Source organism: Ovis aries, chromosome 17, assembly GCF_016772045.2.
Source record: "Ovis aries strain OAR_USU_Benz2616 breed Rambouillet chromosome 17, ARS-UI_Ramb_v3.0, whole genome shotgun sequence".
In the NCBI taxonomy this organism is placed as follows: domain Eukaryota; kingdom Metazoa; phylum Chordata; class Mammalia; order Artiodactyla; family Bovidae; genus Ovis; species Ovis aries.
Window position 1 is genome coordinate 24682617 of NC_056070.1, and position 6000 is coordinate 24688616.

General features: G+C 33.1%; 1 long non-coding RNA gene across 1 annotated transcript in view; it reads left to right on the plus strand.

The window, feature by feature from the left end:
- The window catches only part of LOC105602770 (uncharacterized), a 115087-nt gene extending 109302 nt beyond the window's left edge, over positions 1 to 5785 (plus strand). The window contains exon 3 of the long non-coding RNA XR_001021520.4: positions 4622 to 5785. This is a non-coding gene — a long non-coding RNA (uncharacterized LOC105602770). The remainder of the gene's footprint in view (positions 1 to 4621) is intronic.
- Positions 5786 to 6000: the final 215 nt, after the last annotated feature.

Here is a 6000-nt window from a genome sequence, read left to right on the forward strand (position 1 = left end):
TTTGATAGATAACATAGATGCAGTCACAGATTCTGGAAACTGAGAGGGCAGCTGGGGATGAAGCTTTACTGTGCTACCAAATCTCTGGGCTGAAAACTACCGGTAATGTTTTCACCAGCTCTCACAAATTCTTAAAGGAATCCCTACCCCAAGCTTAATCATTCTCCCTTATTGGCTTTGTGCATGATCTACTATCTGAAATCCACCTTTTCACATTTGTTATTTTTTAAAATTCTTTATTGAATTTCTTACAGTATTGGTATGTTTCTTATGTTCTGTTTTTTTGCCTGAGAGGCATGTGGGATCTTAACTTCCTAACCAGAGATCAAACCTGGTTCCCCTGCACTGGCAGCTAAAATGTTAACCAGACTGCCAGGGAAGTCCCCACCCTCTTTTCAACTAACTACTTCAACACTCGTTAGAATTTAGGGTTTAGAAATCAAACATAAAAACTTACAATGTGTGATTATTTTTTTATCATATCCTCTACTTGAAAATGAACAGAGAAAGAGGAGATTCAGGGAAAATAATCAAGAAGATAGAAATATTAGAATGAATTTACTCTAAGGTTAATGTCTCAAAATATCATAAAATCATACATTTTCAAATTTAGGAAGTTTAATTAATGCTTGCCTTAGGAAAAAAATTATGTAACTACTCACAAAAAAATAATACAATCTATAAGGATTGTTTTACAATCAATTATGGTAAAAAGATGTTTTCATTAGTTAGAGCAGAATTGAAAGTAGAGCACTTCACACCGTGCAGATAATGAATATGAGTAATCAAGTCCCTTAAATAAATTTACTTTATTACACAAATTATGCACCTCAATTATTAATTTGGCCTGTTGTCTTTAGATAATCATTTAATTCTCCTGTGTGCAATTTTCCTCAGAACATGTGATGAATATGCTAGAGATGGAATTTTCTAAATGTTGGTAGATTGAAGTATGTACTTCTGTGCTAATTCTTTTTTGGCACATCATGGTGTTTCATGCCTCTTTTGAAAAAGAAATTATTTTGATCGCCTGAAATCACTAACCCTTGTTGTTGTAGGGACCTGTTCCTAGAACTCAGCCCAATGGTAGCACAAACTAAATCCCCAAAACTATTTTTGTTAAGTAATTTAAAGATCCATTGAAAGAGTGTATGTAGATCACCAGAAGTAAGAAATGTCTACACAATTATATCAGAATAATTCTTTTAATAGTATCTATCAAATGCTCTCTTTTTGTGCAAACTAATTTGTGTTCAACACTTGGGATCATGTCATCTGATTAGTGCTTGCTGCTGCTGCTGCTAAGTCGCTTCAGTTATGTCCGACTCTGTGCAACCCCATAAACAGCAGCCCACCAGGGTTCCCCTTCCCTCGGATTCTCCAGGCAAGAACACTGGACTGGGTTGCCATTTCCTTCTCCAATGCATAAAAGTGAAAAGTGATAGTGAAGTCGCTCAGTTGTGTCTGACTCTTCGCGACCCCATGGACTGCAGCCTACCAGGCCCCTCTCTCTATGGGATTTTCCAGGCAAGAGTACTGGAGTGGGGTGCCATTGCCTTCTCCGTGATTAGTGCTTGGCAGTTTTTAAATATTTAAGAATTAAACTTACTGTTTGCAGCTAACCTTAGATTATCATCCTCATAATGCATTTTTTTCCAGTGCAAATGAATTGCACATAGACTAAAGCCTGGAAGGCACACAGTAAGGCAATAGCAAATTGGGTCTTTCCATTGGAGAATACATATTAATTGGAGAATTTGCTAAACTATGTAATTGGAGCAAGATTGGAGATTTCCTATTTGTTAGTAATAAACTATATTTTATTTGACCACAGATAACACTCTCAGTTAAAATACAAAGCTTTAAAATGTCAAAATACCTCTGAAGCTGGCTTTCCAGGTGGCACTAGTAGTAAAGAATCCACCTGCTGATGCAGGAGACACAGGAGACATGTGTGCAACCCCTGGGTCAGGAAGATCCCCTAGAGCGGGAAATGGCAACCTGCTATAGTATCTTGCCTGGGAAATTCCACGTACAGAGGAGCCCAGTGGGCTACAGTCCATGGGGCTGCAAGGAGTTAGACACAACTAAGTGACTGAGCACATTTGGCCAAAAGCATATTTTAAAATATATGTGTTAAAAATTTTAACGTCGGCACAGTTCATACTGAAACAGAATTTTTGTCATTTAAATTCTATTATAATTCTTAACCTAGGGCACTCATGAATGATATCTGAAACAAAGTTACAGTATGAAAAGAGTAGTTAAAGGCAAAGACTAAACTAATGATGCATGGCTTTTCTGAGGTCATTTTTCTATCTCTTTGCATGTGTCCTTATGTAATATGGAGGTCCTTTCTTCACTGTAGGCCATCTGTCCCTTTTCAAATATACTTGAAATTGTTGGTGGAATTAAAATGATTTAGTATGATAATCCTTCTGAAGTGAACTTTAAATGTTAGTTTCACACAAAAAAATTTTTTAAAGGACAACAAATTTCTGACTGTCATTTAATGTGAAATCTGAAGTAGAATAATTTAAGAGAGCTTTATTTAGTCAATTACACTGCCTATAATTGATGTTTTAATGATAGGCAATTTGGGCGGGGATTGCCTTGGAAGAGTAATTTTGCCAAGTCTATGTTTCATGACATCACATTTATAGCTTCAAATAAGCTATTTAGGAAGTATTTACAGTACATAAATCAGTAAATGCTACAGATCAGGGTTTCTCGCCATCCCACCCAGTTGATTACTGACCATTTACCAGCATATGATTGTGATGCTAACACTAGTGATCTCTGTTTGGCCTGAGCTGTATGTGCATAGGCAACCATCAAGGTGAAATGCTTCAATAGTGTTGTGTGTAGTTAATTTACTTCCTGTCTAAAAATGCCTAAGCTAAAGAAAAATGCTGATTTTACACTTTCTGTATTTCATTACGGCATGCCACAACTTGAACATATTTTTCCCAAAAGAGTTTAATTAATGGTTAAAAGGTGAGAGCCATTAAATTTAGATTGCTCTGCAAGTACGTAGAGAAAGGTGAAATATGAGGTCAAATGTAGAATTTTTGATTGGATGTTTATTTGACAAATTTTAAGTTGAATAAAAATGAATAAAAATATACAGTATGCTATCCAGGAAGGAAGATAAAGAAAATGTTAATATTGAAAAGACAAACATCTATGTCAGTACTTGTAGAATGCTGTGATAGCTACTTTCATCAGTGTCCAGAGTGTTCTCAAAAACCTAGAGACCCATCTGAGGCTTGAAGTCATAGATCTAATCACCTTTTTATTTATTTAATTTCACTGATGGGTAACTGACATACAACATTGTTTCAAACATTTTATTTCAAATATCAAAATCCACATTTCTTAACTAATTTCAGCAGTCTAAAAAAATCTTGATAACTGTAGAACAAATGCTCCCACTTTTTCTCTCAAAATTGACTTTGCTATTCTTGGCTATTTTCAATTTTATAGAAATGTAAAGATGTGATTTTCAGAATACAAGCATTTTGCTAGATTTTTATTTGCAGTTTAATTGGGATTGCAATGAGCCTACAAAGCAATATGAGAGGAATTGAGATCTTTGCAATATTGAGCTTCCTATTTCTATAGGCTTTAGTTTATCTTCAATATAGTATTTTTCATATCTAACATAACTCTTCTGAGATTTATTCTTAAGCATTTGATATTTTCAATTATATCATTAATATATATTGTTCTTTATCTTCATTTCTGAGTTACAAAGTTAACAATGATTTATCAATTTTTGTAACTTGAACTTAGATTTTCACATATTAATTAACCAACATCTAAACTGAATTTTACATTATAAAAATTATAATGGATATTTTCAAATTTTATATATACTATTATATTAATTAGCAAGTACACTTTTATTTTTTCTTTTCCATTTTATTTAATTCTTTTTCTTTCCTTGTGTTACATTTATTGCATTAAATTATTGCATTAATTTATTGCATTATACAATAGTTCTTGTTGTAGTTAGAAGAAATTTGTAACTATGAAGCCTGCTGTAGGTAAAATTTTTTAAAGATAATCTTTATAATGTAAAGAGACTTTTTCCATTCCTGTATTGCTATGAGTTTCATCACTAACAACTCTTGAGTTGATTTTAGTGTAATATTGGTTCTAAATTTTCCTTATGCGTTCCCAAACATGAACCCCCCTCCCACCTCCCTCCCCATAACATCTCTCTGGGTCATCCCCATGCACCAGCCCCAAGCATGCTGTATCCTGGAACGCATGTAAGAATTAAAGATTTTAAAATTTAAAAATTTTAAAAAAAAGATCCAAGATTAATACAAAAAATAAATAAATAAATTTTCCTTATGAATTTTTCTGTGATTTCTAATTTTTTTTCCAAAATTTTTATCTTTTAAGTCATATTAGGCATGTTTATTTTAAATTTGTCCTTGAAAACTCCAGTATCTGTCACATCTATGAGTCTTCTATTTCTATTGTTTCTCTTAGTTTTCAATTACATTTTCCTGCCTCCTTATGAACAGCTTGCTTTTAGTATGTACCAAAAATTGTATTTAAAAAATTGTGGTAACACTGTGAGATCTAAGATGATGTTATTTTCTTTTAGTGTCTCTGGAGGACTATCAGCCCTGGTTCATGGATACTGTGAAAAGTTGAATTTCACTCCTTGGGAAGACCAGCTGTTTTCCACTTCTGTTGTACTTCTTGGGCCCTGATACAAAACTATGAGACGTAACTTGGACTCTGATTTACCTAGTAGCCCTTTGTAGCTGCTGAAATATTTTCTTAGCATATCTCTTGCAATTTCATCTCTCCTGGAGTTAGTTGATACCCTAGTTGAAAAGAAACTTCAAATGCTTGTGTCCTTGCACTCAGTTTTACTTAGTCTTTAAGATCATGTCTCTATAATTTTAAGCTGTAGTTATAGCTGTATGAAACTCACTTGTGAACTTTTTTTCTTAAAACTTTTATAGCTGTTCTAGATTTCACAGAATTGATTTGCTTACTGCAGCAAAACAAAACATAATGTAACAATACAACTGAAATTCTAAACACATCTTTCCTCATCTTTTATCTTTTGTGACCAATTTTATTTATAGCAAGATATTTCACCAAATGCAAGCATTTCCTTGTTTTCTATGGAGTCCCTCTCTATAAAGCATAGGTGTGAGTCTTTGGGGTAGAATGTGAATATCTACATCATACTATATTCTTGTCGCAATGTTAACCCATCTCAGGGCCCAGATGTCTATACCCAACACTGCTACCTAATATAGTTCTCCCTAACATGGAAGATTATACAAAGGCATATAGGTAGGCTACCAAGACTCCTAAAGTGACAGCTGCTAAATTTGAGACTAAATTTTATTTTCACTTAATATTTTTTTTAAATAAAGTTTTGTAAATGACACTTTAATTTATGTAACTTTCGGGCCAATAATCTATTAGTCTTTGACTCCTCACTTTTTTCCACAAGCTATATCCAACCCATTAGCAAACCTATCAATTTTAATTTCAAAATATACCCTAAATGCTGTACATTCTCATTTTGTGCAATATTTAAACTACTTTTGAATTTTTTTTTCTCAGTTGGACTACTAAGATATCTTTCATAATGATCTTCAAACCTTTGTTCTTACCTCTCTGGATTATATTCTTTGAAGCTTTCACATATGAATCGTATTACCATTCCTCTGCTATATATATATTAAAAAATAGATTTATATTTTACTTAGAATAAAATAAAAAGTCTTTATTTCAGCCTAAAGTATCTTATGGTAGCTTATGCTTCAATTCCTTTTATACTTAAAATATAAAAGCAAATATGGAAACATTTTTAAAATGTATACTTCTTGTAAATATTCCCACAAAGACAAGTAGCTGTTAACTTCCTGTATGTTAGCTTCCTAGTTCTTTAGGAGGCAGACAGGACTATATGTTACTTTTTGTAGCTTCAAGTTAAAAATGTAGGTAGACAAAGTAGGT